Below are 14028 nucleotides of genomic sequence, written 5' to 3'. Positions count from 1 at the left end.
AAACCAATCCTTATGGAACTTTACTTTTTATTCATGTCAAAAGGAGCATAACAGACAAATAAATACTTGAAGTATTTTAATATGGAACCAGACAACCAACCAGAACATTGGCAAACAAAGCTGAAATTCAATCCCACCGAAGCTAAAACTCAATGCCAACTTTTCAAGGTCTTTGAGGGAAGAATTTAGATAAGTAGAGTACCAAGGACAATGCTTGGCACACAGGAGAGGCGCTGATAGATGTTAGTTGTTAGCTTCCATAAATTTCATTATTTGCTAAGATAATTTGGATAATGTTTAAGTCTTTCAGCAGTTTTGAGTTGTTTTTAATATGCATTAATACATTAAAAACATAAAGGAATAATACCATATATGTCTTACTTCCCACCATTATTCAACTTGAATGAAATGTTTTCCTTTTCTCCTGGGATGGACAATCTTACACAGTTTGTAATTCCTTTCAAACCTGTCTACTTAGCCCCTTGAAAAACAACTCAAATCCATCTGTGTCAATCCTATGTCAACAAAGATGAATTAGTTCTTGAATTGAAATACTGAAATGCAAAGTGGAGAGGAATTCTGAAGCATTATGTTCCGTAAGAAAGTTTGCATAGATCCATACCTGCCACAGGCATTAGTGGATGTAACCACAACATAGTGCATAGTGTGAATCTATCATTACTGATCTAGGAATTTTTAATCTAAGGCAATTTCTTAGGAGAGCTAGCAGAAATATTTTCATCTATATCTTTTTTTTTTTTTTTTTTTTTTTTTTTTTTTTTTTTTTTTTTTGAGACGGAGTCTCGCTCTGTCACCCGGGCTGGAGTGCAGTGGCCGGATCTCAGCTCACTGCAAGCTCCGCCTCCCGGGTTTACGCCATTCTCCTGCCTCAGCCTCCCGAGTAGCTGGGACTACAGGCACCCGCCACCACGCCTGGCTAATTTTTTTGTATTTTTAGTAGAGACGGGGTTTCATGGTGTTAGCCAGGATGGTCTCCATCTCCAGACCTCGTGATCCGCCCGCGTCAGCCTCCCAGACTGCTGTGATTACAGGCATGAGCCACAACGTCCGGCCTCATCTATATAACATTTTTAAGAAATTGACTCTGGGTATATATAATCCATAAAAACAAGATTTTATTGCACTTAAAACTAGGGCCAAAATAAGAAATAATAAATACGCTTAGTAGCACATAGTACTTACCTCTATCAATCCTTGTAGATGTCCATAGAGAAGGAATTATTTTTATGGGTTTTTACTAACTGGTATTTAAAATAAAATATCCATCTAATTAAATATATATGTCCAATGTCTTCTACCCTACAAACGTTCTTATTATTTGGAGTCACTGTCTTAATAGGTTGCTTTAAAAATTATGTAGGATGATCAGAATTTTTTGACACAGGTTCCATATGCAAGGAAGACTCAAGAATGAGAGAGAGATATATTTCAAGATACTTAACGTAACTGGGATTGTAGGAGACTTTAAAACCAAGGACCAAAGACTTAAGAGTTCAAGGTCTAAAGTGCCCTTTTTGAATGTATTCTTGATATTAGTAATAAGGCAAATTACATACACACACACACACACACACACACATATATATATAAATTTGAGAGAGCTCAACTTATCCACAATGAAGAAAAATAAAGAATCCCACCAAGAATATGCCTTTTATTCCTGCCAGCACCAGGGTGATCATGAGATAAGGAAAATGAAATAGAAACAAAGGAATATAATATCTCTCCTATAAATTTTTAATCCCTTTACAGGCTCCTTTTACTTTTGTTTATAACATAATTAGATTGAAAATCAAAAGCAAAGATTCAATAATACAGCAGTGGTAAAAGCAACATAATATAGCAAAAATTTGGGGGTCCAAAAATGTCAAAGAGGAATGTTTGCATGTGACTGTATATGGTGATACTATGAACACTATTACAAGAGAAATGAGAATGGAAATCTTGGAATCCACCACAATAAGGTGATGATTAAACCCTCGGAAACAATACCAATAGAGTGAAGTATGGGATTAGAGATGGAACAATATCAAATACAGAGAAAACAAAAAAAGATGAAGGTTTAGAAACGTCTGGAATTTAGCAATTAGAAACTTGCTGAGTGACGTTTGGAAGAGGAGCTTTATTACAATGTTGGGTGTAGAAACCAGATTGCAGTTGAAGAGTGAATGAGTGATAAGGAAATAGGGGATATGCTTTTAAGAAGTATAATCAAATAGAGTGCAGTTAAAACTTGAGGTTTTTAAAGGTAGAAATCTCTAATCATGTTTATAGAGGAGGAAAAGACATGGTAGAGAGAAAAAGAGTGAAAATGAGGCAGGCAGGCTGATGCCAGATGGAGCAAGTCTGGAAAGAGGTAAGAAGTAAAGGGATAAAGGGCACTGATTACAGGAGCGTTGTTTAAAAAGACAAATATATATTTCTCAGGGAGAAGTATCGAGAAAGGAGAGAATCTGAAATAGAGAGGTAAGAAATTGAGTTTTTTGTTAAACTGCCCCAACTTAACTGGAGTAATAGCTAAGCATTGCCAGATTTAGCAAATAAAAATATAGGACACCTAGTTAAATTTGAATTTCAGATACACAAGAAAAAATTATAGTGTAGCTATGTCCCACACAATATTTGGAATATACTCACAGAAAAAATAAATGACGTTGTTGTTTATCTGAAATTCACAGTTTTGCTTGAGACATACAGTAAAAAAGTCCTTTATCAGACACACAAATTTAAATGGGCATCCTCTGGATTTTGGTGTAGTGAATTGGATTGGAAATACCATGACAGAGTTCAGGGTATGTTCTACCCCTGGCCACCAGCTTGCTGTGTTACCAGGGAGCACATCTGTCAATGACAGCAGGTAGTAGTAACAGTCAAATGGGGTTTGAATTCCAGTTCTGTCACTTCTTAGCTTTGTAATCTTCTGCAAGTTTGGTTGACAGAAGGATTAAATGAAATAATTGACCTAAAGTATAAAGCACAAATGTTGTTACAGATTAAGCAGTTGATAAATATTAGACACTGGTGTGGTGATGAATGGCACTGGGAGTAGAGGCTGTAGTTGTTTGTTTTATTCTGCGCATATATAAATTTTATGTAGAAAATAGTAATGTCAGAACCATTTGGAATAATATTGACAATCAGTATTAGTTGAGTTTCAGAACTGGGAAATCACTCACATTTAAACTATAAATGATATGTTTATTACAATAGTGCTTCCTGTATAACTTTTACAACATTAATGGCTCTTCTTGCACTAACTCTTAAAGCAACAGTGTCATCTAGTGGCCGTGAAGTCAATAATGAACAATTAAGAACACCTGGATAAAATTTGTGAGGTTTTTATCTGCACAGAAGTTATTGAATTTATATCAGTGATAATGTTGATGGTAAAATTTTCTGTAACCATTACATCAACTCATCTCATTTTATCTCATTAAAATGATGCACATTCGACAACATGAGGGCATTGGGTATCTGCTGTCCTTACCTACTTTTATTAAATAAACATACCAGGAGGGTTTAATTATGAAATTACTCAGATGTACTTTGGACTTCCAAGACCTTCTCCTAACTCTATTATTCCCTGAAAACTTTGGCATAAGGGGAGGGATAAGTGAGCAAAGTTGGAAATATGAAACTTGAGACTTCCTCAATTACCAGCCTCAAATTGCCATTCATTCTATTTAGGTTAGAGGTTTCTATTTTCTTTTTCATGCAGTTAAGAATATCTATGCTTTTCTTTTGGAAAAGAAACTTTCCCAAAACACAAATTAAGATATAAATATCTGGTTACAAATTTTGTATCTGTATTAATTGGGGACCAGTGTCTATTCCAGATACATTACGTAGCTTCTGTCTTGAGGGCTTTTCAAAGAGATGAGAGATTTATAGTTCATAAAGTTATGCATGTAAGTAAAATTTTCAGAAAGTAATGAATAGGGCAGCTTTTGTTCACTTCCAGAAATGTCAAGAGAAATTAAGTTAAGAATCCCAAGTAGCTTTTAGGGGAGATTTTACTCTGACCCCATTTAATCTATTTGTTATATGAGAATATTATAAAAGTCACAAACTGGAATCCCATGGCCTAATGGTCAAAAGATGGTTAAATTAAGTAAACTTGGCATGAAAACTGGTAATATATCAACTCAGATATGGCTCAAGAGTTATTAATCAATGATTGTTGGAAGTATTTCCTGAGTTTGTGAGAAATACATATATTTTAAACATCAGTTTGAAATCAGCCCTTTTAAAGAACTAATCTTTTTTAGGTATACTTTTTAAATCCCCAGACAATAATTTTCAATTACTAAATATTTCTGTGGCTCCCAGACCTTTTGCAGTTTTCTCTTCCCCCAGACGCCCCTTCACCCAAAATCTCTCATAAATTTTTCATAGCTTACACTGTTTCACAGTGTTCCTAGACTGGTGGGAATTCTGATTTTCTCTTTTCATCTTGATCGAAATGAATAAACATATGAACATGGATAATTTATTAGAAACTGCATGCCAGATTCTTTAAAGTCAGTCCTAAATATGAGTGAGAATGTACCTCCAGTAATATTTCTTTCCATCTCCTCTAGTTCTTCTTTTTCTCTTGCTGTTTATTTTTAGGACTTTAGGGACTTAGCCCTCAATTACCAGAGTTGAGACATAATTCTACCCTGCTGAAATTCCAGGTACTTGGGCTGGGCACGGTGGCTCATGCCAGTAATCCAGCACTTTGGCAGGTTGAGGTGAAAGGATTGCTTGAGCCCAGGAGTTCAAGGCCAACTTGGGCAACATGGCAAAACCCACTTTCTACAAAAAAAAAAAAAAAAAAAAAAAAAAATAGCCTGGCATGGTCGCTCAGGCCTGTAATCTCAGCTAGTCGGGAGGCTGAGATAGGAGGATAACTTGAGCTCAGGAGGTGGTGGTTGTAGTGAGTCAAGATCACACCACTGAGGGAGGGAGGGAGGGAGGGAGGGAGGAAAGGAGGAAGGAAGGAAGGAAGGAAGGAAGGAAGGAAGGAAGGAAGGAAGGAAGGAAGGAAGGAAGGAAGGAAGGAAGGAAGGAGCGAGGGAGGAAGGAAGGAAGGAGAGAGAAAGAGAAAGAAACAATGACTGTTTCACAACAATGACAAGCCTATTCATTGAATGAAAAGATTATTCTCAATTTTCCCATTTGAAAAAAATATAGGGTTTTCATTCAAGTTTGGCTGTTTTATTTAACAGCATCAAATACTTCAACATTTAATTTCTGAATTCCCTCATGGGACTTGAGAATGGAGCAAGTATTTTATGAAGCTGAAAAGAAGGCAAAAACAGGTGTCTTTCACTACCAAGTCTCTGTGCCCCACTTTTATTAAAAAAAAAAAACAGAAGGGCCACCCAATTTTAATGAATGCAATAACAATGACTATGTGTCATTGCTTTAGTAATGGCTAAATGGTTGGCAACTACTCTACTTCTTAAGAGACCTAGAAGAGCTTCCTAATGCACACACTAATTAATGAAGGGTTTGGTGGGCCACTCTGAAAAATAACAGCTTTAACATTTTGAGCAGAATTAAAAAGAAAAGTTTGTGATATGTCCAACAGACTTGCTTAAAGCCGATTAAGTTATACAACTCGTGAGCTCCAAAATGTATTCCTAACCAACATTTCACACCCAGAAAGGCGGTAGTCATCCATTGAAGGACATGAAAAAAACAGATACCAGAATTGTCAGAGAACTGAGGATTATACTAGTGAAAAAGAAGTTAAACTAAGTTGATTAGGAAAATGATTTCAAGATTCACATAAACCAGTATTAAGTCTATTCTTGTTTCAGTTTTCTACCTCTGCCCCTGACCAATTTGGAATAAGCAGATGTTTCTGGAAACCCAGATTAGAATATCATGCTTAAGATTTTTGGAGAAGAGCCCACAGACAGAGTGAAGGCAGTAAAAGAGAATGGAAGGTTGTTCTGGGGGCTGGAAGACAGTAACTCACTCACATGTCTAAAAATAGTATGTCTGTAACAACAAGGAAGTTCAAAAGATTGTTGTAGCAATTCTGGCTTTCTGGAGGACTCTATGACCAAAGCATAGGTGGACTGACAATAAAACACATTGAACTAAAACAGAGGTAGCTCAGAGTTTTAGGTGTAGTTTGGGACAACTTGCTTTGCCTTTTCAGCTTTCAAGAACATATTTGTCTGAAAGGTGAGACTTAAGGTTCCACACCCCTCTCCTATATTTTCTTTTTCTGTTTTTTTTTTTTTCTTTTTTTTTTCTTAAAGACAGAATCTCGCTCTGTTGCCTAGGCTGGAGTGCAGTGGCACAATCTCCACTCACTACAACCTCCACCTCCCAGGTTCAAGCGATTCTCCTGTCTCAGCCTCCCAAGGAGCTAGGATTACAGGTGCGTGCTGCCATGCCCAGCTAATTTTTGAATTTTTTGTAGAGACTGGGTTTTGCCAAGTTAGTCAGGCTGGTCTTGAACTCCTGACCTCAGGTGATCCGCCTGCCTTGGTCTCCCAAAGTACTGGGATTAGAGGCATGAGCCACTGCACCCCGCCCCTCTCCCACATTTTCTAAGGGAAAAGCTGTCTACTGTTCTTCCACGCTCTCTCTTCAGTGACCTACTTCTCTTTTCTCCTGCTTCTCTTCTTTTTCTCTTAACTTCTCTTCTTTTTCTCTTCTCCTCTTCTGCACTAATCCTATTTTGCATTATTGCAAGCCTCGATCCAATGAATCTTAACTAGGCTGAAATAAATTATCCTCTGTTTGGTGGTTTCTTTTTCATTAGGGTCTCACCAGGATATCAAAAAGCACAATTTAAATACAATCAGGCAAGACTGTGGAAGCATCTTTAAAACCCAAGGCATTCTCCACCAACTTGGAAGTATTCCCAATATAATTCAGTTCTCCCGATGAACATTAAGCACATTCTTGGCTAGAATTGTCAAGCCTTAATTTGTCAGTAATCACCAGCTTTCAAAAATGCATAGCCTTTATTGGAATCACAGGAGCCCCAAGAGATCAACTCATTCAATCATCTGTATTCTCTAAATGCTTTTCCCCTAGTAAAAGCAACATTTTGTTTAGATTGAAGCTTCATAGAGGTGTATTACAAGTCTGTTAGGCATAGGCAGTGCCTGATTATTTTATAAAATGCTTTGAGCCTTGTGGATGTTCTGTCAACAAACACTAGCTCCATGAAATAGGTCAATTTAGGATGTCTGAAAACATTATCACTAGGTCTCCCCACTCTTTGCCAGCTATTCAAGCATTCTAGCACTCTGATTTCCCCAAATCAAGCCAATGTGATTTTTTAGATGCCTCTCAAATTCAGCAAGACATGTTTAACCCAAAAAAAACTGGTTATGGGGCACATGCCCTGGAAAATCTACTGGTAAAATACAAGAGGGAATATACTTAATATTGTAAGGAACATAGTATGTTGTAGTGGAAAAGGACTGGAAAAGGACTTTTTTTTGTTTTAACAATAACGTTTCCCTTTCATGGAAAGTGAAGTTTTGAATCAGCAGTAAAATACCTGATATCTTTTCATCACAGATTCTCTGAGTTTCTCTAAATATTGCTCTTAAAACAGTGTATTAGAATTCTCATTCATAATACAGACTCTATATGATGGGAAATAGAAATAACATATTTTGGTTAGAAATAAATGTATTTGGTTAGAAATAAATCTGAAAATGCTTACATTGAAAGACTTGAGTTCCATGAAAATTTCTATCAGGAAAGTGGTCCTTTATTTATTGCATATGTACTTTAAAACTACATTCAGAGAAAAACCTAATTTCAGATTCATTTTATTTTTCTTAGTCATTCTGGTCCTAAAAAAACTTGTGCGCTTGAAAATCTTAGGTAGTTTTTATTACATAATAACAAAATTATACAAAATAATAGATGAAGATTTCCTATACCTACTTTTCTAAAAAATGACACGAAGACCCATCACTATGACTATGAAGTTCTTATTATATCAAAGGAAAGCCATTGGAGTAATGTCAGATAATTCTCTGACCTCCAGTTCCTGCCTAGCCATGGTAAAGAATTAAAACAGGGAAGAAAGACAATGCTCACATGTGCGCACGCGCGCACACACACACACACACACACACACACACACACACGCACATATACATACACAGTTCCCTGTGTCATACAGTATTTGCCCCCTGCTTGGAGATCAGAAACCGAAACTACTGGCTCCATTTTTTTCTTATAGTTTTAGGATTTAAAATAATCCACCAGAAGCTGCAAATTGGAACACAGTGATTCAAAGTGTCAGACTCTTAATCCATCAGAAGAAAAAGAAAAGAAAAGAAAAGAAAAGAAAAGAAATTTCATCACTGACACAGCCAGACCTTATTAAGTGGTCCCCTTCCAAGAGTGTGCCTTCTGACTTTGCAACAGGCTCCCCGTGTGTGATTCTGGCCTTCTCCCCATTACAAGAACCTTCTGTACATGTCCCTGTATCTTTGGTATCTAAGACTACAACATCTAAGGAAATAAGTTAATTGTTCACTTGCTAAAACCCCATATAAGACGAGTCTAAAAGAGGGCTTAAATTTGTAGAACAGCAGTGAAATCATAGTCATCTGACGATATAAGGATATAGTTCATTCCTTATCAGAATCCATGCCTTTGCTTATATTTTTCTTTTCAATGGCCTGTTGAGCATTTCCACCCACTAATGTCCAGTTAGCATCCTTAATTTCCCATATCTATCATATAATTAAACTCATCCTTTTCCACCATATTCAGAGCCCCTTTCCAAATCTCTTACCTTGCTACTTGGCACCCACGTTCTTACGAATACCCAAATAAAACCTAGATAAGACGGAAAGTTTCTAGCTATTCATGTCTCCACCCACTTTGCTCTTTGATGCATAGTAAGTTGGTTCTATCTCTAAAATAAAGGTCTTCTAAATCTATCTCATGTTCAGTTCCCACTGCCATAAACTCAACTGTCATTTAGTGTACTCATGCAGACTAGTCTTATAAATTCAATTTGGTCTTTTTCCTCCTTGCTTGATTATACCCTCTTAATTCATCTTCCGCACTGTTGCCATCACCTTTAACCATTCCCTGTTCTGTAGTATTGAATACACATAAACATAAGCTTCTAGAAATTCAAGGTCCTCCATGACATCTGTTACAAACATTGACTGAACACGTACTGTGTTGCCAGGCTATGTGCTTTTCATAACTTGATTCATTTAATCTTTATAATAAGCCCCTGAAAAGGAACTATATTTTATGTTACAAGTAGAGAGGTCACTGATAGAGGCCTTGAGAAGTGAGGAAACTTGCTTCTGGTCCCACTGTGGTAAATACAGGAATAGGAGCAAAACGTGCTAGGAACCATCAGGGAAAAACTGTTTTCCAATTAGATGGAATTGCATAGAGAAGTCCCCAAGTGGGAATAGCATGGCAGGTTCAGAGCACTGAAAGGAAGACAGTTGGGAGGAAAGTGAGCTTAAGGAAAGAATGGCAAGAGGTGAGACCAGAGAAGAGGTAAGAAAAGCTAAACCACAAAGTGCCTGTAAGGGATGTCAAGGAGTTTGAAACCTTTGTCTAGAACATAACTGGCAGCTAATGAATGTTTCTATGTATGCTTTGGTTTATAGCAGCTTACTCATATTAAACAAAAATTGGACAAGCCCAAGGTGGAGAATGGATGAGCAAAGTGTATCACAGTTATAATATGGAATACTATTCAGTAACAAAAAGGAACACACTCGTGATATATGCAACAATATGGATGAATCTTGAAATCATTATACTAAGTGGAAAAAAAGCCAGCAGAAAAGAATAAATATTGTATGATTCCTTTTACAGGAAGTTCTACAACAGGCAAAATCTATGGTGAAAAAAAAAATCAGAAAAATGGTTGTTTGCCGGGGGTGAAGGGGTAGCATGGAATTTACCAGAAAGCAGCATTGCCAGATTAATTTTGAATTTCAGATAAACAAATACTTTTTTAGTAAAACTGTGCACTGTGCAATATTTATGACATTACCATATAAAAGGGTATCCATTGTTTGCTAACATTCATATTTACCAGGGCACTCTATATTTTTATTTGTAAAATTCATCAACCTTACAGAGAAGGGACATGAGAACATTTTTTGGGGTGGTGGCAATGCTCCATATCTTTATCAAGGTTTGGGAATGTATTTGCCAAAGTCTTGTAGATTGGTGCAGAGGAATGTTCATGTAAAAAAGCTAAAAATATAAGTATTTAACTCTAGTTAGTGATATGCACACTGAAATACTAGAAGGGAAATATACTGATGTTTACAACTTATGTCAAAATGCATAAAAAATAAGATAGACTGATGACTGAAGAGAGGAATAAATAGATAATAAGGCAAATACAGTAAATGTTAATTATAGAATCTAGGTGATGAGTATATGGGTGCTCATTGCAAAGTTCTTCCAACTTTCTGTATGTTTGAGAATTTTCATAATAAAATGTTAGAGGGAAAAATTCACACCCTGCCCTCATGGAGTTTACACTGTAGTAGAAGAAGATAGACAATAAATACATTAGTAGGTAAACTGTAGAGTGAAATAGAAGGTGATGAGGGAGAAAGATAAGGGAAAGGCCTTTGTGCATGTTGGGGCGGGCATCATAATTTTAAACAGGGTGGCCAGGGAGGGACTTCCTAAAGGTTGTGGGGAAATGAGCCAGAACATCTGAGGGAACACTGATCCAGGCAGAGGAAATAGAATATGGAGAGTGGGACTGGCAGGATTCGAGCAGCGAAGAGCTTGGTCTGACATTTTAAAGGAATCCCTTTCTGGTCACTGGGCTAGGATAGATAAAAGCTCTCTGAGGCTTTGTCCGTCATCTCCTAAGTTTGGATAATGTCTTCTTTATGAGAAGTAGCAGTAAATATTTGTTGGATGGGCACTTAGAAACATGAAGTCAAAATCTTTCAGTGAGATATGGATATTTTATTCTTTGAAGTAGTACTTTCTTTTTCAAACCAATGTTACTTACTTGAATGAGGCATTTTAATTGGTCAGTTTTAAAACATTTTAAACGCACTTTTTTGTCCTCTATTTGGAAAGATAAAATAATAAACCACAAGTATCCCCTGGTTTCTTCAGTCACACCAGAAAGAAATCACAGGCTTTGGTTATAATTAAAGTGACTGGAGGCTTTTTCTAATTTTACTAGGGGAGTGATGGCCATGATCCAACTTCCCTACTTTCCAATACACTCACTTTCTTCCTCTCTCTCCAAATATGTATCAAATTACTTACAAGAATAAAAGCCAGTAACTTCCCATAAAGTGGCTCTCCTGAAGCTTCTGGCCCATGCAGCCCCTACCCCAGGCTGTCTGCCTGCAACTCATGATCCAGGCTTAATGCTGACCAGCTTGCTCACCTTTAGTCTGCAGTGATATTGATGAGCCCCACCTCACTTCTTAAGGCCCAAACACTTACCTTTGAATGTGTCATAACTCTCAGCTGCCTGTGGATGGCCTGAATCTATGATTATAGATCCTTTGCCTTCCCCATCCCACCTTCTAAAGTAGTCTTGCTCTTTTAGTTTCCATAGCTCATTTTCTCACTTGCCAACACCTATGTTTACTACTGTGTTGCCATATTAACTATCTTCATTCACTCCAGCCATGCATCTAGAAGCAAGGCACATGTCTCCTGTCATCTCAGGTGATTTCTCTGGCCCCTCAGGGCACTGACTCTAATGAGACAAGGACCTTTTACAAGTCCCTTCTTTAATTCTGGTGTGCCATGGCTGCTCTATGAGTCTCCAGATCCCTTTTGAACTTCAGGTCAGGAGGTTTCATGCAATTTGGAGCCTTTTGGCCTACAGAAGGCTCCCAAAGTACCAGCAGTAAATTTGCAGCTTAAACTGCCTAGGGAGATTCTCACAGACACAAGGCAAAATAGTTCTTTAGCAAGAGCAAGTGACTTCCAGCCACTTATTTTCTAATAGCTGTAGTCTAGAAAATAACTTAGACAGCAAGGAACATGCAGAGATATTTTATGAAGAAATACCAATGAGAGTTTCCAATGTTATTCTGGAGATGTTAGAAGCTTCATCAAATAAAAAAATTAAGCCTAGCTTTGTTAAAAACTTTCTTGGTAATATCCATTAATAAATATGTTAAGAAAGAAAACAATGCTTTTTAAAATAAAAGTCCTAAAATAGCTATTATACATAATGGTTTATTGCTTTGATTATAGAAAAATAGTATCAATGCTTTAGCTAGATTTAGCAACTCTTTATCCACTGAATTCAACTAACACCATTGTGAAAAGTTGTTAGTAATATTGAGCAATTAAATGGAGAAAATCCATTTGGATTGCATTTACAAATAAGATACACAAATATAAAGAATCACAGACCACACTTGAATTACTCTTAATAACTGAGGACATAAATAGAATTCATTAATAATCCTAAAATAATATAGATTCTTCTGTTTGAAGCTACTCCCCCACAACATAGATGTTAAGAGTTTATAACAAACAGTAAAAGAAACTTGAGTTTCTCTTTTTTATTCTCTGAGGCAAATGTGAGTGAAAAACAAAAATTCCAAAGAGCAGCCATAGAAGAGACAAAAAAGGCAAAAAATTGAAGCTAGATAATTCACAAGAAGTTATTTCTCCAGTTGCTTTAACTTCATCAGAATAAAAAAAGTTGGTTGTAATTGTTAGAAAATATTTTGCAGTTTCAGATCCCAAAAGGAGAGTTTCAGATGGATTATAGATTGACAAGATAACCACTCTCTCATACACATACACATACATGTATATGTGGAGAGAGATTGATTAAGTTTCTAATTTAATTAATCAGTGATTCAGAACATGAGTTGACCCCACAGGGCAGAAGTAGACGCATCCTTCCAGAGTCTGGTTACCATGGTGACACTTGATACATGACCATGCAACCAGTAACACTAAATTTCCTGACATCAGAGTAATGAATTTTTTTAGCACACATTTAGCCTGGGCTTTTAGCTTTTTAAATATTCAACTGGTTGCTATCCATTATATCCATAGGACTCACTCATTCACTTGCTTCAGATCTCTGATCAAATATTACCTTATCTGATTCAGGCCCTATATAAAAAGTATTCCCATAATTCTCTATCTTCTGGATCCTCTTTTACTTCACCAAAGTACTTATCATTATATTGTTAGCCCGTTGTTTACTGTTTGTCTCCCTCCATTAGAAAGTAAGTTTTATGAAAGCAAGGGCCCTGCCAGTTTTGTTCATGCCATATCATTAGAACAGTGCCCAGTAGATAGTAGCCCCTCGTTAATATTGGTCTAATAAGTGAATAAATGGGAAAATAAGAATTTGTTAAGAAGAGGTAATCATAAGAAGCCATTATGTATATTAGCTTTTTAAAGACTTTCATGTTAAAAAGCATTGTTTTCATTCTTAACATATTTATTAGTGGAGATTACTGAGAAAAATTTAAATGAAGCTGGACTCCATTTTTCATTTGATAAAGCTTCTAAAATCTCCAAAATAACATCAGAAACTCTCATTAGTTTTTCTTCAGAAAATATATCTCTTTGCAAGTTCCTTGTTGTCTAGGTTATTCTCAGGACTACTACTATTAGAAAATAAATGTCTGGAAGTCATTTGAAGTTCTATTTTAGATGTCTTGAAATTGAGAAGCTTGGAAACACAGGTTAAAATGGAGAAACAGATTCAGACACTACTTACCGAGATGTGATAAATGAAGCTAAATGAAACTGGTGAGAGTAGAGATTCATTTGGTAAAGAAAAAGCGCTCAAAAAGAAGAAAATGGGACTGAGTAGAGAATCCTATGCAACACACGGTTTTGAGAGAAATATAGAAGAGGATTCTGTTAAAGGGATGGGGAAAAGGAATGGACCTCAGGCATATAATTCCAAGAGGCAGAAGACAGTCAATCAAGCCCAACCTTCCATGTAGTACCAGTCAGAGGAGGAGGAGCTGGACTGGGAGTAAGTCACTGATGACCTCTGAAAGGCCAGTTGCCATG

The sequence above is a fragment of the Rhinopithecus roxellana genome, chromosome 9 (assembly GCF_007565055.1).
Source record: "Rhinopithecus roxellana isolate Shanxi Qingling chromosome 9, ASM756505v1, whole genome shotgun sequence".
In the NCBI taxonomy this organism is placed as follows: Eukaryota; Metazoa; Chordata; class Mammalia; order Primates; family Cercopithecidae; genus Rhinopithecus; species Rhinopithecus roxellana.
The sequence above is the reverse complement of the archived record's forward strand: the minus strand, read 5'-3'. Positions refer to the sequence as shown.